This window comes from Lissotriton vulgaris, chromosome 12 (assembly GCF_964263255.1).
Source record: "Lissotriton vulgaris chromosome 12, aLisVul1.2, whole genome shotgun sequence".
NCBI classification, from domain to species: domain Eukaryota; kingdom Metazoa; phylum Chordata; class Amphibia; order Caudata; family Salamandridae; genus Lissotriton; species Lissotriton vulgaris.
In genome coordinates, this window is record NC_141700.1 from 54,625,822 (window position 1) to 54,650,125 (window position 24,304).

General features: G+C 46.9%; 1 protein-coding gene across 1 annotated transcript in view; it reads right to left on the bottom strand.

Annotated features, from left to right (window-relative positions):
• KDM4B (lysine demethylase 4B) overlaps window positions 1-15,838 on the bottom strand; it is a 302,619-nt gene extending 286,781 nt beyond the window's left edge. Inside the window, exon 1 of the mRNA XM_086947052.1 lies at window positions 15,714-15,838. The gene's annotated coding sequence lies outside the window, so the exon portion shown is untranslated. The remainder of the gene's footprint in view (window positions 1-15,713) is intronic.
• Window positions 15,839-24,304: the final 8,466 nt, after the last annotated feature.

The following is a 24,304-nucleotide window of genomic DNA, read 5'->3' on the forward strand; positions in this document are numbered from 1 at the left end:
CCGCTTCCAGATCTTGAAATGTTTGCGTGGGCAGCCCCGCGCCTCAAAGACCGGTTTTTCAAGACCCATGAAATAGTCTAGCCCAGCCTTCCATGCAGACAGGGGGGGGCCCTCACAGACTTCCATGCCCGAGCCAGGTCACGCTTGGCCACCACCAGACCCAGGAGCAACAGATGGCGCTTATACATGTTGCCCCCAACCCCTTCCATGATATGCAGTAGGCCCAGCCGGTGGGTACGGGGAAGATCCCAACCCAGGACCTCAGCCAGGCAACTCCACACGCCCCTCCAGAATCCAGTCAGGCGACCACACGACCACACCGTATGTATCAGGGAGCCAGGCACTTCCCCACAGCGCAGGCACTCCCGTGACGCAATCAAGCCAGCCTTCCACAGACGTTCACGTGTATAATAGGCACGGTGCAGGTATTTGAACTGTATCAGGCGGAGCCGAACCGCAACAGCGGTGCCGCGCGGGGACTCCAGCGCCTCCCTCCAATCGTCCTCATCCAGGGCGCCCACGTCCACCTCCCGAAGGGAGCGGAGAGTGGAGGAGCAGTGAATAACAAGTGACTGATAGATCCTAGAGACCTTCTTGTCTCCCAAGTCTCCCATAAAGACTTTCGCCTCAAGCGGGCTGAACTCCGGCAGGGAGTCGAGACCGGCAATGCTCGGGGCAAGGGCATGTCGCAGCTGGAGGTAGCGGAAGAACTGGGACTGAGGCATCTGGAACTCCGCACGGAGTTCCTCAAAGGACTTGAGGGTGGTACCCGACACGACCTGGCCCAGTTGTGTAATTCCAATCGCCTCCCAACCCTCAAACCCGGCCAGGGCCGCCAGTTCTGGAAGCATGCCATTGTGCCACAGCGGCGTTTCAGCTGTCAATTTGCCCCACCAACCCATTCGGCGCAGAGACTGCCGCCACACTGCAAATACCACTTTAGTGACCGACGGCAACCCACGGCGTATACGAGCCGAATAAAGAATGGTGTGGAGTGTGCGATCACCCATGAGATGTCTCTCCAGGGCATAGGCCGGGTCACTCCTATCTCCATACCACCAGTCATTGAGGACAAGTAAGTGCGACGCTTGGTAGTAGGAGAGGAGGTCGGATATGGCCAACCCACCACAGTATGTGGACAGAAAGCACGTCCTCAAGGCCACCCTGGCTGCACCGCCATCCCACAGGAAGCGGCTTAGCACAGAGTTCACCTGGCGGAACCACTCCATGCCTATAGGGTGCGGGAAGTTTTGGAGTTGGTACAGCAACCTCGGCAGTGCCACCATCTTAAAGATGGCCGACCTCCCAAAGATCGTGAGGGGCATCCTGGACCAAGTTTTAACATCCGCCTGGACTCGTTCCCACACCGGTAGGACACTGCGTGTCCAGGCCACGGCCCGAGAGGTCGAGAGGAAGACGCCCAGATACTTCAGGCCATCCGTCGCCACGCGCAATTCGGCGGCCCATGGGTCGACAACCACTCCGCCACCCAAAATCCACAGGGTCGATTTAGTCAGATTAAGGTGAAGCCCAGAGACCTCGCCAAACCCCCGCATGATCTCCAAAACCCGGGGACCCGAGCGCCGCAGATCAGTGAGGAACAGGAGGACGTCGTGCGCATATAGTGCAATCCTATCTGCCAGGTCATCGTTCCAGACAAAGCCACGTAATAGGGCATCCGTCCGTATCCGCGACGCCAGGGGCTCCATGGCCAGGGCGAATAGGTAGGGGGACAGCGGGCAGCCCTGTCGAGTACCACGTCCGATGCGAAAGCGCCCAGAGACCGCGCCGGCCACGCGGACCGACGCCGTGACATTAGTGTACAGGAGACGAATATACGACAGGAAGACAGGCCCTAGGTTGAGGCGGGCCAGCAGAGTGAACAAATACGCCCAACTCACGAATCAAAGGCTCGGTCCATGTCCGCAAGAATGGACCGAATCAAAGGCTTGGTCCATGTCCGCCTGTTCATCCCTAGCACTCATGGCGTCGACCGCCGCCTGCGCCCGCCGGATATTATGCCGGGTGGCCCTGCGCGGCATGAACCCGGCCTGGTCCGGGTGGACCAGGTCGGCAATGTGGGGCAAGAGGCGGTTCGCCAAGGCCTTCGCCAGGATCTTGGCCTCAATATTGAGAAGGGAGATCGGCCTGTAAGAGTCGTGCCGGTCCGGCGCCCTGCCCGGCTTCAAAAATACCACTATCTCGGCATGACGCCAGTCTGGTGGCAGCTCGCCCCTAGTCCGCGCCGCCTCGAGGGCACTGCGAAAGTGGGGTCCCAACTGGACGTGGAATTTTTTATAGAATTCGCTAGGATAGCCACTCGGGCCGGGCGCCTTCCCCGTATTCAATTGGCCAAGGGCCTCCCCGAGTTCCTCAGATGTAAGCGGGGCCTCCAAGGCGGTTCTAGTCTCATCAGGGACTGCCTGCGGGAGCAGGTCGTCCAAGTATGAGGCAATCTCGCCCTCCATCAAGGGATCACGAGGAGCGTATTGTGCCTCGTAGTAGCGGGCAAAACTAGCCGCCAGCAGACCCGGGTCGGTCATGACCGAGCCGTCATCCGCCGTGAGACCGGGCAGCTCCAAGGGCTGGAAAGTCGCTTGGCAAAGCCTATGCAACATGGTGCAGGACTTATCGCCCCACTGGTACACCCTGCTGCGCGTGGCGAGCCACGCCTGTCGGGCCTCCTCGTATAGGACCGAAGCATACGTCCGTTTGGCCTGCAGGAGCTGTCGCACGACGCCCTCGTCGCCCCCGAGCCGACCACGCTGCTCCAGCTCCTCTACACGGGCCGCGGCAGTCACAATGGCTTCCCGACGTTTCCGCTGAGCAGCCGCACACCAAGTTATATCAATGCCTCGGAGCGTAGGCTTCAGCGCCTCCCACACAACCATTGCATCGACACCCCCCACCAAGTTCTCGCGCCAGAAGTGATCAATCGCTTCGCGTAAGTGCGTCACATACTCCGGCCGCTGCAGCTGCCAGGCGGACATACGCCAGCGAAAAGGTTGTCGTTTGGAGGGGAGGGTCACGGTGGCCAGGACAGGGGAATGATCTGAGAGGCCTCTGGGGAGTATTGCGGCATCCCTGACACGACTCAGGCAGGCACCCGGTACAAACAAATAATCGAGCCTCGAGAAGGACCCATGCACCGCCGATACATACGTGAATGCCCGCACAGCGGGATGAAAATGCCGCCATACATCAATCCAGCCCATACCACGCACAGTCGCACACAATCTGGTGGGAGCAGCCACGGGGGGGGGGGGGGGGTCAGACACTACAGGAGCTCGTCTCAGGCGGTCCAGGCCCACATCCATGACCTCGTTCCAGTCGCCCCCCACCATGGTCAGAACCTCTGGGATCTCGTCCCACAGTGCAAACAACCGCTCAGACAATGCCCACTGCAGGGGGGGAGGGGCGTACACACTTCCAAAGACCACCGGTTCGGACCCCAGCAGGCCCTTGATAAAGACAAACCTGCCCTGAGGATCAATCCATTGCTTCTCATGAACATAAGCCACCCTACGGTGTACCAATATGGCCACCCCCCCGCGACCCCCTCGTGAAGCCAGCATGATAAACCTGTTGATATCCAAACCTCTGAAGGCTAAGGGCCTTGGAGCCCAGCATGTGAGTCTCCTGGAGCAGGAGTACGTCCACCATCTCCCTCTTCCCCCACCGCAGCACAGCCCCACGCTTGATCTTATCTAGGATACCCCTCACATTCCATGTCACCACCCGCAGGGTCTTTGGAGGAGACATAGTCGCAGTATCAGCCATTATCGACACACAGTCCAGAATCTGGCCCCCTCTCCCACCCTGGCGCAACCCGCAAATCAACAAAAATCAAAACCTCAGACACGTGTGGTCCCACCCCCCCAGCCCGCGAACTCAGCAACCCCCCCCCCAACCCAGAACCCCCCCAACATTTGCAACCCCAGAACTCTCCCCCACACCCACCACCCCAATACCTCAGAGAACGTTGAAGTATCTGTCGCGGCATGGAGAGACCCGGGTCCAAAACAGAGGACCCAGGGCCCGCCATACCAATGGATCCTAACAACCCCACCATGACACACACACCACCCCCCCAACAACACTCACATCCGTGAGGGTCTGAGGCCCACAAACAGTACCCCCCGAGCCCCACTTCGTCCCATGGCAATAACTGGAGTCCTCACATGGGATCCGACCGGCACATCAAGGACAGAATGACACAGTCTCACCAGTCAAGCAGAGCAGTTCAGAATTCAGCATACAGAGTATGTTCAGTCCCGGCAATGTTCAGCTGCCCGCATCGGAGTGCTCCGAATCCCTGGCACCACCCGACTGCGATGCACTGGCGGAAGCCGATCTCTTCTTGTAGCGAGACCTCCGATGGCGGCCCTTCCTGTTCGGGCGATCCGTCCGCTCCGGCGACGATCCCTGGGACCTGCCCGGATCCAGCCCCGGCTAGGCGTGGGGCCTGAGTCGCACCGCCTCATCGGTCCAGCGGAACACCTCCTCCGGTGAATCGAAGAAATGGGTCCGGGACTGATATATCACCCGCAGGCGGGCTGGGTACAGGAGAGAATATTGGAGCTTGAGGCCCCTGAGCTTAGCCTTAGCGTCCAGGAAGGATTGTCTCTGTTGCTGTACCATCTTCGTGTAGTCCGGGAAAATCATGATAGTATGATTCTCGAAGACGAGTGAGCCCTTGTTCCTCGCCTCCCGCAGGATAACATCCCGGTCATGATAATTCAGCAGCCGGGCGATGATCGGTCGTGGGCGCTCGCCCTCCGGCGGCCGCTGAGTCAGAGCCCTGTGGGCCCTCTCAATCACGAAGCATGTAGACAGTGCCCCTTCGGGGAGCCAGCTTTTCAGCCACTCGGTTAAGAACCGCTCCACACTGTCCTTCTCGCACCGCTCCGGAAAGCCAATGAAGCGGAGGTTGTTGCGCCGCGCGCGCCCTTCTGCATCCTCCACGCGGGCTGCCAGTGTCTTTTGGATGCTCTCCACCTCCGCCAGTCGTTTCTTTAGGCCACCAATGTCCGCCTCTGTCGCTGTGATGCGGGTCTCAGCCCCAGTGATCCGCTCCACCGCGTTGCGGAGGTCCTGGCGCAGGAGCGTGACATCCGCTCCAACCGCCCCAATTTTGGCATCAAGCATGTCCCGGGATTGGGTGATGGCCGCCAGTATAGCTGCATTGTCCGGCCCAGGGCCACCGCTGCCACCGGCCGCCCCGGCGCCGCCACTCGGCCCAGTGAATTTATTGATGGGGCCATGTTTAGGCGGGCCACCTCCTCTGTCCCTGGTCATGGCACAAGCTGGGCAGGACAGACACCTCCCTTGAACCGTCGGGCACTGTCACAAGTCCTGGGCGGGACGACCCGGACGAGACCCCAGAGGAGAAAGCGGGCCGGCTGCCCAAAGCCGGTGTCGCCAAAATCGAGGTCCCGGCGTCACCCTGGTGGGACAGGCCTCACTCGCACTCGTCACCACGAGCGGCCGTCCAAAGTACAGGAAGAAGTTGCGGCTCCGTGGTCTGTGGGCAGCCGTATCCAGCGAGCCGGGCCAGGGGAGGCAGATCGGATGCCACCACCGTCCGCCAGTCTGTCACCGGCCGCCTCGGGGCTCAAGGATTCCAGCCGCCAGGCTGTCGCGGGGCTACGCCCTGCCGTCACCGCTCGCTGGTCACACAGGGGAAGAGCCGATGAATAGGAGCTAGTGGCACCGTCCCGATCTCCAGGTGATCGCAGCTAGAAAGATGAGCCAAGGGCGGCGTAGCGGATGCCACCCGCACCCGCCAGATCGCAACCGCCCCAGGCGTCGCGAAACTAGAGGACCCCGGTCTCCGGCTGGTCACCAGGCCGCACTCTGCCGCCGCCTCCCTCCGATCACAGGAAGGGAAGAAATGCAGGATCTACACACCAAAGTAGACAGGAGACTTCGCTAGATCGTAATCAAACACTGGGCATCAACAGCGGGCTCGGGGGTCAGGATAAATGATCGAATTAGGTCCGGGCCGGCGGGAGCTCTACAAGGCTGCGACCGCCATCTTCGCCCGCTAAACCATTGTTTTAGTTGGATAATAATGCCATAGGCACCCAAATTGAAACGAAAAATGTAATGGGGAGCGTGAGGAAAAATTGAGGAGCCTGATATTTTAAGTTGACCACAAGTATGTAATGTTTTGATCACAAATCTGACTATGCAGAGGACAGAATCCCTTTCAACTTCACTGTGACATGAAGAACGATGGCAGACCGTAAGGTCATTCAGGGCTGGAAAGAGATCTTTAGTAGTATTATTTAACAGGCAGATTTGGGAGTTTACAACGAGAGGATTAACTTCATAAATGTACTATAAAAGTCTACTATGGATTATGAAGGGCATTGCTTGTTAAATAAATACAAGAACATAAAGGAGTATGTTAAATCACAGAGTGGGAAAAAGAACTCAGTACTCATAACACGATTTTTAAAATCTTTGTTTTGTGGATACAATCTTAAACCCCCCTCAATGGTAAATTAAGGTGTATTTCTGTGTTACTGAAGAATAGAGATATGCTCGACATTGAGTGTGTGGGGTGAAGGAGCTGTTCTATAGTAGAGGAAATTGATTCATGTAAGTGGGAAAGTAAGCAGGGGGGTAATTAAAAAGGAAGCAGAGACAAAGAGGTTAGGTGGAAGGGCTGGGATACTAAACACACCTACATGAAATTGGTAACATAAGAGGAGAACCAGCACACAGCAAGTTATAACGGACAGCAAACTGAACAGGAACATTCATGTGTAAACTAACAGCTAGAGGTTTAGTGGCACTGCATCAACTACCGATCTGTCAATTAAAAATGGAAGCGGGTTGCAATTTTGATATACGCTCAAATGCTGCAGTATATGCATAGGGCTGGATAAGATTTTTATTAGATGTATTTATGTTTCTTTTAGTCATAGGACATGCCCCCCCCCCCCACAACACCCACCCCCAAATGGAGAATTCTGTCTGAATTTGAACCGGTGTTTTCTTTATAATATCCATATTTTTTAATTACATATACAGCTCTGTTAAGACAGAAGATAACTACGAAAAACCTTGCATGCAAAGAGTCTCATTTCAACATCGTAAATATTAAATAATAAAACGCTTTAAGTTATCATTGATTATCAATTACCATCATTAAAATTCGTAGTCTACTATGAATAAGGTTCAAAGCAATTACCTCGTAAAATTAAAAACAGACCATTGTAATGATTTAAAACTATCATTTGGTTAGAAGATAAATAGGACACAAAGAGAAGGTTTATTCCACATACACTGTAGAGTTTGAATAGAATATATAAGCTAGTGAGGGTGTGTGGTTACATTTCATACTTGCTTATAGTAGGTTGTCTTTGTTTTAGTCTAAGCACAGATATCTAGACTTCAGGACAAGTGATGGAGAATGTTCTGGTTTTATGATAAATCAGACAGAAAAATTGGCTGCGTTGTAAAATGATTTTACACAGGTATTTGTTTAAATATCTTAAATTGTAATGGCCATAGGCTTATTTTTGGTGAAAGGTATGACATGACTGCTTTATTCCAAGTCTAAACGAGGGGAGGAGAAGTGTGGCAGGGAGATGCGCGTGCTTGTGTGGTCACGTGACCCGCTTTTGTGGTCACGTGACTCGCATGTACTGTGAGAAAACCGCAGTGGTTTGACGAGTCGATCAAGCCCTTGAATTTTCGCCTATTACATTCGCAAGCGAATGATAATAGGCGAAACCTAAAAACCACTACCAGTCACAGAATAACTGACTGCGGTAGAATTTTACTTCACGTCTTCACGGGGCTCACAGGCAGAAGTATGAAAGCGGTGTATTTTAATGAGGGGGAAATGAAGAGATTCAGCAACATAAAAAAAAAAATCATGTGAATACCAGGACGTTAGTCAACTCTGGAACAAGGACAGTGAACCTCGACATTTTTATTACGATCCTCAACCACGATTCATTTAGGTGCGAAGATCACCAAGTTAGTTAGAGCCTCCTCTATTATGTTCTGAAAAACAAATAATATTCAATGCATTTCGACCGCATCTAATATCACTCTTTCTGTATATAACAATATTTTTAACGTACGGGGGCACTCATGATCTCATACCGAACCTCAGTAATATTTTTCAGGTATGTCCTGGTTATAATACGATTACCTTGATGTGATTGTGGGTGCAGACTGCACGGAAAAGGTAAAGTACACCTTTGTTCCTCTTCGGGGAGACTGATCAGCCTGATCATCAACTCCTCCTTCGTACCGGAAATTACAGTGACTCCTCCGGCTCTCGCTGCCATAGGGTAGTGGCTGGTTAACAGTAGAGCAGAGACCGTAGCAACAAATCACATGGCAAAAACGTCACCTCCGAGGTCTGTGCGTTTTTTTTGTATAATCCGGCCCACTCTATTTAGGTTCACGATTGACGAGACACCCTAATGTCCATTGTAGTTTTCATTGCATTCCCTGTTCAGAGATATTATGTTTGCAAGGAGAGCGTCATTTAGCTTTTATGTGGGCGATCAGTGGCTGTAGATTTCTGAGGTCTCAGTGGGCTGTCGAGCTGTGACATTCCCATGGTTTCAGTTTAGTTTATGACTGACATCTATTCTGTCAAATAAACGTGATAGTTTATCGCATTAAAAAACAACCAATTACGTCCATTGTCAGATTCCTGCTCTCCAACTTGAGCAACAGTATATAGAAGAACGGCTCAGAGTAGACAAAAGCACGTGCGGAGATCTACATCCAATCAGCACCTTGGAATTCTGTGCGCGCGATATGATTGGCTGACTTACCGGGAGTGTTCCAATCCGATGTCACTTTACAAGTTAGTTGGTCCTCCCAGAGCCAGGAGAGTCCCAGAAAACGTTCAGCGGCTGTATTGGTTCTTATGGAACTAGGAAGTGCTACATTGCGAGAAATGACATCCGTTGGCAAATGGCCGGAGGGAAGCCGGATGGGGGCGGGAATGCGAGCGAGGGGAGGAGAAGTATGGCAGGGAGATGGCGTGCTTGTGTGGTCATGTGACCCGCTTTTGTGGTCACGTGACTCGCATGCACTGAGAGAAAACCGCAGTGGTTTGACGAGTCGATCAAGCCCTTGAATTTTTGCCTATTACATTCGCAAGCGAATGATAATAGGCGAAACCTAAATATGAAGATAATCCTACTATCATTAGCCAAGTGTTGGGCGTGCAGTGGTGACATCACACTCATACAGGCATGGGTGACTGTATACAAGCATCTACATCAAAGACAGACAACGGGTGCATGAATTATGCACAAGGCAATGACTATAGGAACACGAATTATCATTTCAGCTCTGAACCGTCCATTTTGAAAAAAATAAATATCCAGAGCAGTGGCAGCTAGCAATATTATAGTTTGTTGGGCACAATGGTGCCAAACTCCCCATATATGCGGCTCCCCCGATGCAGCCCTTCTTCCCTGGCGTCCACAAGCAGGAATGGAAGAATTTCCCCCCTGTCCAGTTGAACACAAATCCAAGCAATCCTGGAGCTACTCTCAACAGCATGAAAGCAGCCCCAGTATTGGTGGGAACAGGCTAACCCAGCGCTCATTTTGAGGCTGGAGGCCTGTGTCAGCAATCCCCAGGCTGTTCACAGCCACTGGATTGCTGGGACTACAGTGCACATGCAGGGCCGGCTGTAGTACGCCAACCGGCCAATTCTGCAGGGGCAGCTGTAATCCTGCAATTTCAGGCTTCAACCCCGCCCCCTGTCCAAACTTGTGTGAGCTGGCGCAAAATAAAATGCCATGCCATTTTAATTGTGTGCGCCTGCAGCGCTCTCAGGAGGTGAGGCGACACTCCTCCACTCTTGGGCTGCCCCCCCCATGAAAGAGCATTCGTTGTTCATACTATGGATTAATATGCAGTGATAACTAACTTCTTGTGAATGGTTATACCTGCAGAGGCAGACTCAGACCATCATTTAGACTAAGGACAACAAGAGCAATTTTAAACTTTCAGACACAGGCTAAAAGGTAGACGGGCGACTTATCCGTCCGCATAGGTTAAAAGGAAAGGATGTAATCTTAGATAATCATGCATGTTTGAAAAGTGCAAGAGCAATGTCATTATCAACTGGACAAGAGCTCTAGTAAAGAGACAACTTGGTTATCAACCAGACAAGAATTCAACATAAAGGATCGCTTACATCAAATTAACCTGGGCTATAGGCAGGACTACTGCAATTGTGCGTCAATAGAGAACCGAGGTATGGGGCAGGGTTTACTACATAATGCATCTAAAAAGTAAAAGTATGCTGCAAATGTAGTATATTATGTGAGATTATTTCATTTTATTAATAACACGTTTGGACAAACTTTTCACCTCATTAGTATTAGTTTAACTGTTTAATACAGCAATCAGAAACAAAGGTGACCAGTTAATATTTGAAAAAGACCTGTCACAGTGCAACACCACACATACCCTTTTAAAAGTAATGTGTGAGCCATTTGAGCTCTAAACAAAATGATACAACAGTAGTTCTTCAATTCAACTTTATTCGGTTTCAAAATTATAAAACCATAAATGTTATCTTCACATGTTCAGGGATGTGGAATTCCTATAGCCTGACGCCCAGGACATATTGTTTGGGGTCAAGGGCAGCAAGTTTTCATGTGTATTTTGTCCTTGGGACAAGTAAGCCCACCCCTGCAGCGCAAACCCTTTAGCTGCCAGTTTGCAGTACCATAGTATGGATCAGGGAAGGGCAGTCTGCAGTTAAGGTAATCTTTTTGGTTCATGTGTTTATGCTGTTCAAACTTGTATCTATGGTTCATTAAGTGAAAACCTTTATTATTAGGGTGAGCTTTCAAAGTAAACCTTGTGAGCACTAACTGCACTACTGACAGTGCTTCCAGTATAAAACACGTTTTTAAGGTTTAGCAATATTAGGCTATGTATAATCCTCCCAGAATGCTCTCTGATTTGATGCAAATATTTTAAGAAACTTGAAAGCAAGATTGATGATAATTTGCTCTCAAAATAAAATGTTCATTAAAAAAAATGAAAGCAGGAAAAAAAACATTTCGCTAAACTACTGTAAAATGTCTGGTACCATTTCTTTGCAGCATCATTTAGTAACATGTTTTTGATGAATGCTAGTATTTCCAAAAAATAGTCATAAAGGAGAATCGGTCTAACCAGTTCCAATAAGATTATGGTAAACAAAAATAAACAAGCATTGGCAAAACCAGTAGGTCTGAAATTGGTGGGCAGCTTTTTAGTTTTGTCAGTGTGACTTGTTTTGGCATGTTTTTGTAAATCTTTATTGGTGTGGGAGCTGCCGGGCCCTCACCATTATAACAAACATTGGCAAAAGCAAAAATTGTTTTTGGTCTCAAAAAGCACACACTGCCACAATAGTTACTCGCACTGAACAAAATTACTTTGTGTGCCGATATGCTCCATCTGAGAAAGCAGAATGCGGTCACTAACAGTGAAGCCAGCCAATACAGAGAGAGACAGACTTAATAAAAGCAAAAAGTCATGGTCAACACCAGACCAAATTAGGGGCCTAATTATTAAAGAAAATGTTAAAAGGGCACACATGGTATTTGTCCTTGCATTAAGTGCAACTATATGGCTTTCGTGAATTCCCCCAAATTTACAGAAGTAGATCAAGAAATAGTACTCCTAGAAAATATTTGTGAACTGCATTTTAGCATGAGCAAATTTGCATGTGTAGATTTGCTCATGTAAAAATTTAAGTGTTTGAAGTTCACTTTCCCACCAACCACTTTTTACCCCAACTCTGGAAGAAGGTTTACATCTGTCATGGTCAGGAATACATTTCCAACATTTGTCAGTATGGGAAAAGATTGGAGAGGAGTTGTTGAAAACCCTTAAAACGTGCATGTTAGTAGGTTTACACAGACTCAAAAGGGCTTTCTAACCCTGGAACTATTGCTGACCACTACCTTCAGCCCCAGTATGTAGATCTGCAGAAACGTGGCAACATAAGGGGACTGCAAGTATTCAAACACTACTATGGTAGGAGCCCTGGCATAATCAAGAGAGACTATATCAGAGCTCTTATATAATGGCATAATTTGTTGCTGCACTACAGGGAACCAAAGGAACATGTGGATTTTGTTACAGGACAAGTAGATTTATGAAGCAACCTACCCCATGGACATGTAGATATTTTATTAAATTCCACACCCCTTTATGTTAATTACATAAAATCACATCTTGTCACAAATGGGACATATTTCACGACATTCCATAAAAAATAATATTAGATAATACTACAAAATTGATGCAATATGCCTAAGCAGTAAATTAATTATCTGGCCACATGATCGCACCGCCCGTACCTACAACTGAATTTAAAAACTACCTCGACCCCTGTCGACAGTTAGTATTCAATCAAGACAGGCCCTGGATTTTACCACAGATTTCAAATACTCAAGAACAAATGGAATAAACTCCTCCTACAATAATTGTCAAAACAGGTGGGCTGGACAAGCCCGTTTAAACTCCATCCTTTTAAATATAGGCACAATAAAAAACTTCCTAGGGACCATGTAAAAGCTACAGAATAAAAAAAAGTGTAGCAAATCCTGTGGAGACTCTCCGTCGCAGCCACAGGGTGCTAACACTTGCCCTCAACTACTCCCCCTAGGTACAGCGAGTGAAAAATGTCCAATCGGAACCTTGACAGTAAAAACCATTTGTAGGTGCTAAAAGGTCCCAGGAGGTAAGGCTCAATTGATAATGTAGTCTTTAACATTATAAATGTATGTACGCTGGGTTTACACAGTTCCAGCTCTTCTCTTTCCAGTTTCCTGAGGTTACTGAAGGACTCCTTTATTGTCACCACATCCTGTTTGGTTATTAACCTGTTAAGCGCGCCGCAAACATTCCGCCCCAGTGCGGACGTTCGATTGCGCTAACGGGATTGGGACGTCCAACGGTCGTGCGCAGCACTAGCGAGGTAGTGCACGCGACGACCGTTGGACGTTCGCAGCACTGAACGGGTTAAAATAGGATCGTTTACAGTTCACCTCGGCCCAGCCTTTCAAAATTATCCTTAATGTATTTGAGCCAGAGGATGCATGCAGAGTGCTCGGTCAAGAGTCATACACTCCTTTAAAATGATATGACTCTGGGTCAGGTCCCTGTTCAACCAGGTTTTTAACCAGAACATTAAGGGGTGGAGGGCCAGTGTATCATTTAAGAAAGGCACCCCAAGTTCCAGGGTCAGGTCCCTGTTCAACCAGAACATTAAGGGGTGGAGGGCCAGTGTATCATTTAAGAAAGGCATCCCAAGTTCCTTGTGTACCACCATATTCGGTGTGCCACAAGGGACACCCTTTAGAAGTTTCAGAAAACTGTTCTAAGCTACCTGGATATCATCTAAGGGGATATGCCTCAGATTTTGCTTCCATAGGAGGCAGTAGCAACACTCTTTGCTGGTAGATCTTCAACAGGACTGCGATGGGTCTCTTTCCTAACTTGGATGCGAAATTCAAGATAGCCGCGTTCACTTGCATCAGATCCCCATTCTTTCTTTGAGTGGACCCCACTTTCCATGTGTATCCAAAACACCCAAGTATGAAAAGACTTCAGTTTGACCCACCCTGAATTGAAACTGTTTTTTCAGACGAGTCCCCACTTGCATGAAGTAAAATTTAGAGTTGTTAATAGATAAATCCTGATCCGCCATAAAGGTGGGAAAGGCATCAACTAGGTTTGTAGCCCCCTCGCGGTCCTCGAGATAAGGACTGAGTCGTCTGTGTAAATTAATACAGGGTAGATTATTATTATATAAATTAAACAAAAAGGGGACCATAATGCAGCCTCTTTTAATGTCAAAGTCACGGGACACACGCGGATTTTGCGAAAACCTTACATTAGCCTTGGTTGCGCAGTGGAGATCCTCTAGAAAGTGAACAATGTTACCATCTAGCCTTATATCTATCATGGACTGCCACAGTTTGGACCTGTTCACGCGATCAAATGCGGACTACAAGTCCATAAAAGCTAGGTAGATGGTACAACAGTAAACTATGAGGCAAGAGTAGTAAATCCACAACTATGCCCAAACGCCTCAAAATCCATCCTACAATGATTACAGATGCAGTTGCATACCTATCACACACAAAGGTACAGGTAAATTTGTAACATTAATCTGCAAAGGTTTAGTAGCACTTGCGGCATATTTATTAAATAAACTGAAGTTCAGATTTGGAGCTATAACCCATTACTAGAACAATAATAACATAGGGATTGATACATCAGCATGGGTCAAATATAGTCAAGCCAGGCCCTTATTTAGTATTATATGCATTTATACAAAATATCCATTAGACACTGGGTTGCAACGCCAATTTAGGCAGGGAAATTGGAATTAAGTGTTTCTTCTGCTGCATTTTCCACAATTAAAGATGTTCTGTATTTGTCACAAAATCCATCATGTGCTGCACAATCTGCAGGTGCTACCAAAATGTGTTTCTTCTAGCTGAAACGATTCAAACGTTAATAAAAGCATGGAAACGTGCCCCTGTACAGTGGACCCTGTACATGGGTTGACTGATCATCTTTCAGTTTTTTGCTGTATTTGGGTCTTAAACTGGTACTATGACCTCTTTACCCTGACAGTGTTACCGTGCGTAAATATAACAAAATGATGAAATTGTACTATCACAAAACGGGCCCCATTATGCCCTAAAATGTGTATTTTCTTACAACAATGTACTCAAATACTGCCCCATAATTCCAGTTGCCCACGTTATAGGTAGAGTGAAGGCAGACAAATAATGCATGAAATAATTCATGCAGGTGTAATTCTGTTATCACTCGCGCTAAAGCTACGGAAAACGGCCCCCATGTGCAAATTCAATGGCCTACTAACTTACCCGAAAAAAACTACTAACACAACGGATAGATGTCACTTAAATACTCTAAAATGCTCCAACCCGGTGCGGTATCCCATAAAAACCATTTGGATCTGGAATTTCCGATGGGTGAAACTAAGTATCAAAGAGCCGTGGGCGAGAGGGTCCCCAATACCCACCAAAAGCAGCCGCAAGTGGACCAGGTGCCTTAGAGGTATTTAATACGTCCCAAAACAAGCTCGCGGTTTCACTTTCGGTTTAATTTAAAGGGACGTTTCCTAGAAAGGATCCAGCGGGCGTAATAAATCAAACAGTCACATTACTAAGGTGTGTGGAGGTATTAGCGTGCGCCTCAACGCCTGCGTTCGAAGCGCTTTACCATGGCCCCTACAGTCGTTTGGGGTAATAATTCTAGGTTTCTGGTAAAAGGGTTGACTACTAATTACCGGACGGAAGACTGAGGGTGGGGGTTGGGATATTTAAAATTAAACCCCCCTTCCCCTTCACGGGTCACGACGAAAACAAAAAAACAAACTGGTTAATTGGTGAGGAAAAAAGATGATTTTTTTCTCCCCATTGAATGGTTGTTGCGGTTGCGGGTTAATTCCCGAATTCTTCCATTGAGGCGCAAGCCTCCCACCGCGGCCTGCACCCACCCCAAGGCCCGTCTCGGTCTCACCGGCGCCCCTTCCTCACACATCCCCCCCCCCCACGTCTACACTTCCCCACCGCCCCCGCGGGGCTCGTTTCTCCTCTCCCACCACCCTCTTGACTGCTAGCAAACGACGACGGCCGCTCAGGTGACCTCCGCTTCGCACCGGGCTCCCCTACCTCGTATCCCCGCCGAGTCTCGGCTCCTCTAGGCTTCCTCCGCCGCTAGTATTTTTACGCTCCGGCCTCCGCCGCAACGATTATCGCCCAATAACCAACACAGGTTCCACAGAACGGCCGCCCACTCCGCGCGCCCATTGGCCAGAGTAATTCATACCTGCGCTCGGATTGGGAGACTAAAGCTGACTGGCAGCTACCCCACCCAGTTGCCACCGGTGGTCAACAATGTCGATAAGCGCCATTGGCAGAGCTATATTGTCGTTCTTGCCTACGCGATTAGAGACGGATTTTTCCAGCAAATGCGATGCTGAACAGTCTCATTGGTCGGTGGTAAAGGGGAGAGCTACATTCCAGCCAATCATTAGAATGGAACTTCTTGAATGACGCTTCAGCTTCCCCAACAGAGGGCAGTTTTCCTTTACTTCCTTGCTCCTGCTGCGCAGCTACTGGATGAGCGTCCCCAGACGGAGGCCGTCCTTTCGACGAGATTGGTTCACGAGATACGTCATTCTCGTTCTAGGGCTCAGCTGTGTAGAAGTGACTACGTGAGGCCTAGCACAGATGCCAAGTCTGAGACGATCCTCTGTGACGTAACGCGGATGAGCCGGGGGTGGGGGGGTTTCTCTCCTCCTTCTTTTAGTACCCTGATACTATGGTCATAAAATAGGCACGCTGAGGACGAGGCGGCTCCTATCAGTAATCACGGCTGCCATTTTGTAATGAGCTGACTGTCTGATCACAAAGGAAACACACCTCACCCAATCTTTAGGTGGTAAAGAATACGTAGCTATCAAAATTAAGTGAACAAAATGTAGTCATAAAAAAGCGCGAATTACATATTTCACCCCTTAAAGTACAAAAATGCAAATCTGTGTATTTTTATTTGTCCTTGTTTCCCGTTCAGAATAATTATCCAAAGCAAACCATATCTGGTTAAAAGAAGAAAAAAAGTGAACCATAGTTGATTTTATGGTACAGAAACAACCATTGCCTGCAGGCATACTTGAAAATCATGCCCTCTCAAGATGGCGGCTTACACTGACCGGCCACAAAATGGAGGCTAGAGAGTACTGGCTCAGGAGCTGGTGTGGGGTGTCTGAGACACAACACAAGCTGGCGGCTCAGCACTAACAATAGCCGCAATTACTCCAGCCCCGCCCCAGGCTGGATAACCTTGCATTTGAAATGAAAACTAGTATTAAGGTTTAGTAGAGGCCTTTGACCCCCAAACATATGCAATGGTTCTACGGCTGGTAGTTCATTGTGCACACATTCGTACAAAATATAGAATATATATTTATTTAATATGATCGAGAGTTAAACAGCCGTATTTGAAGGCAGCTCCGCCCTTACCTGCTTTTCAAATGTCGCCTAGAATAGCCACCAGGGTAGGACATCATTATTACCACATCATTTATGTCCTGTGCCTTGAATCTACCATAAAAATGGTCACCCGAATTGACACCACTTTGGTTCATAGATCAACAGGGTACTCAAATGAGTCCCTTATATATAATCACTCTCCAGATGCCTTTACTACAGGTTACAAATATAATTTCCGCTCTGACAAGACAAACGTGCATAATAGAACAAGATGTGCAAGAGCACAACTACAAATGACATGCATCACACAATTATCCACATCCCCCCGCCACCCCCCACCCCAAAAAAACCTATGCAAAATAGCAAATACCTTTGCAGAGAGAGATCCGGACCTTGAGTAAATAACAGGCTATCTACCTTCTATATATACTTTATCTTCTTTAAAGTTGAAATTACATATCACAGATTTACTTTTTTGACACAATCATTTGTTCGGCTTTAATTTAGTTCAACCTCTGTGTGCCACCAGGTTCCAGTTCTCTTGCTGTCATTCGTATAACACTGTCCATTAATTTGTTAGTGGATAAGATTTTATGATTTTACTCTTGTCTGCATAGAAATTAATACTTTTTTTTTTTAAGGAACGTGATTTCAGCTTTTAAGAAAAATACATTAGATATGTAAAAGTTTGACAGCAGACAACTCTAGCAAAGAAAGCCTGTTTTTTCTCAATTTCCCAACTTTCCTCCTCTCACCTCCGAACAACTAAACCTGCTCCTTGACAAAATAAAATCTGGATCCCCTTTGGATCCCTGTCCTCTTAAGACCCTCAAAGATTGCAGGGAGGTATTATTGCCTTCTTTGTTACAGGTGATGAACTCAGCCATTACTGAAGGCATTTTTCCATCTTCCTGGAAAATGGCAGCAGTTAAGCCACTTCTGAAGAAGCCCACATTGGACCCTGGAGTCTTCAAGAATCTTCGTCCTATATCACTGCTGCCCACTCCAGCGAAGATGCTCGAGGCATATCTTAATCAACATCTGAGCATTTTCCTGGACGCTTCGAGCCTGCTAGATTCTTCTCAGCATGGTTTCCGAAGGGCCCACAGCACTGAGTCCGCCCTCATGGTGGTCTTCAATAACATTCGTATGAAAGTCGACAGGGGCCAGACTACTCTTCTGGTCCTGCTCGACTTGACAGCTGCCTTCGATACCCTGTCTCCCTCTGTCTTGGTAACACGCCTTAGGGAGATGGGAGTTGAGGGCCCAGCTCTGAGCCTCCTGTCCTCCTTTCTTTATCAAAGAGAGCAGAAGGTCAAGGTGGGTGAATTCTTCTCTGCCGCTAAACCTGTGCAATGTGGGGTCCCTCAGGGCTCCTCGCTGAACCCCACACTATTTAACATTTATGTGGCGCCCCTTGCCAGGTTGGTTAGATCTTTTGGGCTGGAAGTGCTGTCATACGCTGACGACACCCAGATTATGGTCTCCCTTTCCCAGTCGGTGAGTACCTCCGCACTTAACTTCATGAATTACATGGAGGCAATCTCTCAGTGGATGGTCCTCAATTTTTCTGAAGTTAAACGGGGAGAACACCAAAGTCCTGATATTTGGGGGCAATCAGGACATTTGGTCAAGCGACTTGTGGCCTTCAACCCTTGGGGTTTGCCCTTAGCCCTCGCAATCCGCCCGTAATCTAGGTGTGCTGATAGACTCCACGCTCTCCTTTGACCTTCAGGTCAGTAGGATGGTTTTCACCTGCTGTGGTGTCATCAGGGTTCTGAGAAAGATTGCACACTACCTCTCCCCAGAAGCTCGAAAGCAGGTTACCATGGCCCTGGTCTCTTCGAGACTAGATTACTGTAACGCCCTCTACTCAGGCATTATTAAAAAGCTTACTCAGCGCCTTCAGATAGTACAGAATGCGGCCGCTAGGCTTGACCTTGACGCCCCTAGATTCTCCTCAGCCTCTCTAGCCAGGAAGAACTTACACTGGCTACCTATCCAGGCTAGGATCTCTTTTAAGATCCTATGCCTTACTCATGGGGTCTCATTATGGCTCAAGCCCAGAAGGTGTCCCTTTTGTCCTCTTATTCCCCCCCCCCAGAGCTCTTCGCTCCTCTAATAAAAAACTTTTGGCCTTTCGCCGAGTTTCTAAAGCCAGGTGGGGTGAGAGAGCTTTTTCCTCCCTTGCTCCAAGACTGTGGAATGCACTTCCCCCAGAATTAAAAGGACAATCTTCCATTCTGCTTTTTCGTAAAGCACTAAAAACACTATTCTTCACTGAGGCTTATCTGTAATCATGTCTTCGGCTCGTACTACCAGTAATACCATCATTTTTGCGCCTTGATGCCCTTGGGTTAAGTTGTGAGTTACAAGATGCTTTTTGTAGTAAATACAAGGAGGCTTCTTGATGATCAGTCCAGTTTATTCCAAGGAGACAGCTTACACAACCACCAAGAACAGATGCACAGCTGTAACTGATCTTGATAGAACACTGCAGTTCCAAGGATCCCTAAGAATCCTCAGGCAGTAAGAACCAAAACAATTCTGAATGGAACATAGGAAGGGAAATACAAGGATGAGGAGAGAGTGAAGCACAGAATAGAATACTACACACCTTCCCCCCTAAAAAAAACAAAAAAAAAAGCACAAAAAAAAAAAACTTAAAGGTAGTAATCATGCAACTTTACAGGAGTATGCTTTACACGAATGCTTTTCCTAAGAGAGGAATTATCATCATTAGAAGTCATAGGACAAGGTATGGGAACATTTCCAGTAACAGGGTCATTGACAAGGCAAGAGGGTGGTTCAGTGATCAGGTTGTCAGGCATGGATGTACTGCAGTTATTAGGTACAGAAACAACAGGATCAACAGTCTGGTTCTCAGAGTCAAAAGAGTTAAACAAAGGAGAAAAAGATGCATCATTTTGATCACACAAAGTCTTAGCAGTGGTAAAGTCATTAGAAGAGGATGGTGCAGAGTAGGGTTCCACATTAGAAGAATTTGAACCTTTACACAGAGAAATCCTTCTAAAATTCCATATTTTCCCATCCTCGACTCTCACAGCCTTTGAAAATACTTCAATAACCTTGCAAGGGTTTGACCACTTATTCCACTTATTGTCAAAAGCCCTACCTAATTTCACGCGGACAAAGTCACCCACCCTGACCTTCTGACCAGAGCTTTTAGAGGACAAGAAATTGGCTTTCATTTTTTCCTGATACTTCAAAACTCTGTCCTTAACACAAGCAGGATCAACAGAAGGATCAACCGGTAATTTAACTTTCATCCACCAAGGCAAAAGTTTGGAGCCAGGCTTTCTGCCTCTAAGCAATTCAAAGGGTGAAAACCCTGTAACGGAGTTGGGTGAGGTGCGGTAAGACAGTAAGGTGGAACGCAAGGTTTTTTTCCAGTCTAGATTGCTTTTAACAGCCAGCTGAATAGACTCTTTGATGACACGGTTAAAGCGTTCCGTCTGACCATTGGCTTGTGGATTATAATTCGACACCCTTTTGTGCACGATGCCGCACCTCTGGATAAAAGACGAAAATTCTTTGCTTATAAATTGCGGGCCATTATCTGACACTATCTCCGCGGGAATTCCTTCCCTGCAGAAAACCTCATCAAGAAATTGGATAATTTGAGTGGAACCAACTTTGTCGACAATTTTTAGTTCTGGCCACTTAGAAAAATAATCGATAAGGACCAGGCCAAACACATTTTGTTGGGAAAACAAGTTAAGAGGTCCAATTATGTCAATGCCTAATCTCTTCCAGGGACAAGAGACGAATTCAATGGGAGAAGTGGTAACAGACAAGGGTTTAACTGTTTTGTCACTTTTGTCGCAAGGGGAACATGAACGAACCCATTTGTCGACCATTCTGTCTACACCTGGCCACCAGTAGAACTCGCGTATGCGTCTTTTGGTGCCAGACATGCCCATATGGCCTTCATGGGCCATGGAAATAATTCTTTCCCTCAAAGAAGTGGGAGGAATAATTTTGTCACCACGAAACACAAACCCTTGGTCAAACATGAGTTCGTCATTTACCTTGAAAAAGGAAAGAATGTCCCCAGATAAGTATCGCTCATGAGGCCAACCATACTGTAAGTGTCTGGTTAAAGAAGCAAGGTCAGAATCATTCGCCATAGCTTCCCTCCACTCTATTTCAGAGATGCTAGGGGAAACACCAGCTGGACCACAGTCGTTGACATCATCGATATTAGAAACAACATCAGATTCATTATACCAACCAACAGAAAAAATGGAATTGACCAAAGGCAACCTGGACATGCAGTCGGCGTGCACATTTAACCGCCCAGGGACGTATTCAACAGTACATTGGAATTCTTGCAATTTGGCTGCAAGACGTGCTAGGCGCGCTGTTAAGGTCCTGCCACCACCAGCTGCCAGCATGTTGATTAGAGGTTTATGATCTGTTCTTAAACAGAATCTGGTTCCCCAAAGAAACTGCCTGAAATGTTCAGAGGCCCAGGTGCAAGCTAGTAACTCTTTTTCGATTGTGGAGTAGTTAAACTCAGCGCCTCGCAAGGTTCTTGAAGCATATGACACAACGTACTCTTCGCCCTTGTCTTTTTGCATTAAGACTGAACCTAAGCCAACGTTGCTCGCATCCACACACACTATGCATTCTTTCTCTAAGTCAAAAGGTCTTAGGAAAGGAGCACTAATAATTTCTTGTTTAAGTAATTCAAAAGCATGCTGCTGATCATTGTTCCACAAAAACTTTACATCCTTCTTCAATAACAACCTGAGAGGATGAACCTTGGAAGCATAATCTTTAACAAATTTACTATAGAATTCTGTGAGACCAAGAAAAGAAACAAGTTGATCTTTGTTCAAGGGAGCAGGGGCTTCGGATATACTCTTGATGTGGTTGAGTTTTGGTTTGATCCCCAGAGCTGAAATCTCATGGCCGAGGTACTCGACCTGACTCTGTCTGAATTTACATTTCGATAATTTAAGTGTGAGCCCATAATCTTGTATACTTTTTAAAACTTTAACCAAATTTTTATCGTGGTCCTCAAAATTTTTTCCGTGTATTAGAATGTCGTCCTGAAAAGCGATTGCACCTTCACATCCTTCCAAAACTGTCTTCATGAGGCGTTGGAAGACGGAGGCAGCACTAGCTAGGCCGAAAGGCATACGACAGTACTGAAATAAACCCTCAGGTGTAATGAAAGTGGTTAGGAATTTAGAGTCTTCGTGTAAAATTACCTGATGGTAAGCGCTGGTTAGATCAAGTGTGGAAAAAACACAGGCGCCAGAGAGAGTGGAAATGAGCTCGTGTATGTTGGGTAAAGGATGTCTGTCAATCCAGATCTCCTTGTTTAGGCTGCGGAGATCTACACACAGACGAAGCTCGCCGTTGCTTTTAAGGGATAAAACAACGGGCGAAACCCATGGGGATGACTCAACTGGTTCGATGATCTTTTTGGAAACTAAATCAGATAAAATTAACTTTAATTTATCACGGTAGGCCAAGGGTACATTTCTGACTCTATGTCGGACAGGAACAGCAGATTCCTTAAGGATAATGCGGTGTTTGAAATTAGCGAAAACTCCCAAATTATCATTGAAAATGCATGGGAAATCTTTTTTTAGTTGGAAAATGAAGTCATTTTCTGGAGGAACTACATATACGGGAGGAGAAGCATTAGGATCGAGTTTGATTCCTAAATCAAACTGATGGGGCCAGCATAAGATAGATGCCCCTTTCGAGGAGACGTAAACCTTCCCCCTGGTAGTTCTATCTTTAAACCTGATTTCTGCCCACATATAACCTTCAAGGCCTATCCTTTTTCCTGTATACCCTCCAGGATGTATGTCAGGTGGTAAAAGTTCTTTTGAGGACCAAAATTTGTCAAAGACATCTTTGCCAATTATGGTGTACCAAGCACATGAGTCAATAAGCAAGGAGATTTCTACACCATTAATAAGGATAATGTCACTAGGAAAGCCTTTGCACTCGGTATCACCAACACACAACATTGTATTAATTTCAGAAGGTTGTTCACAGTCATCATACTCCTCATGTGATAAGAAATTAACTTTCTGGGTGGATTTGCACATTTTTGTAAAATGACCAGACTTTTTGCATTTGACACAAATTTTGTTCCAAGCAGGACACCCTTTATAATTACCAACATGGTCATTAGCACCACATCTATAACAAATTATAGGAGGCCTTCTTTGGAAGGATCTATTGTCTCTGCCAAAGTTGTCCCTTCTAGTGGTATTCGAGGTAGGTTTCCTGTAATTTGGGGGGTTTCTGATCAAGGAAACCTCCGGAATAGTTACCTTAGTTTTGGTTTCATGGCCTCTTATTTCGTTAACAAACAATTCCGATTGCTCAATACCTTTTGCAATGTTTAGGACAGCGTTAAGAGAGGACTCAGTGCCCATCCACAACCGTTCCTGTATCTTTTTACTTTTAGTACGCATCATGATTTGGTCCCTTAAAACTTGATCAAAATCAATAGTTTCAAAGGAACAAGAACTAGCTAGAGTGCGTAGAGCTGCCACATAGGTTTCTATGGATTCATCTTCTTTTTGAATTCTAGAATAGAATTTAAAACGTTCCATCACGGTATTGATTTTCCTACCAAATCTGATGCTTAATTGTTTGACAACAATATCAAAAACATTTACATCACCAGCACCAGTATTGTCAATAGGTGGTAAACTTTCCAATTCCTTGAGACCGGCACCCCCTAGACAATTTTTTAGCAAGGCGAGTTTCCTTTTGGGAGAACAACCGTCTTCTTCTACCACATCTACATAAGCTAAGAAGGTTGGATACCAAAGATCCCATTCTACTTTGGGATCACCCGCAGAAGGTAGGAAATGTGTGGGTGAAGTTATGTTGTTCGACATTTTTTTTTTTAAAATATTGTTAAAATACCCAAAAGAAGGAACAATAGAAATGAAGTCACAGTTGTATGGTTAGATAAATATGGTTATATAAATTGTCAAAAACACATTAGTATAACAAAAGTATCGACATTTAGAGTACCTTCTTGAGAATGAATGTGCTGAATATAGTTTCCTCGTGACAAAACAATAGACAGGAAATAAATTGCGGAGGGTAATGTTCAAACATACACATATAACTGTGGTAAAAATCGATTGGGTGATTAAATTATATAAATAGTTGTGGCGTTGAAAGAATTGAGAAAACGGGGCTCGGATCGGCGTTTGTTGCTATGGTGATCCAAGATGGCCGCTGGAACGCAGCGCTGTACG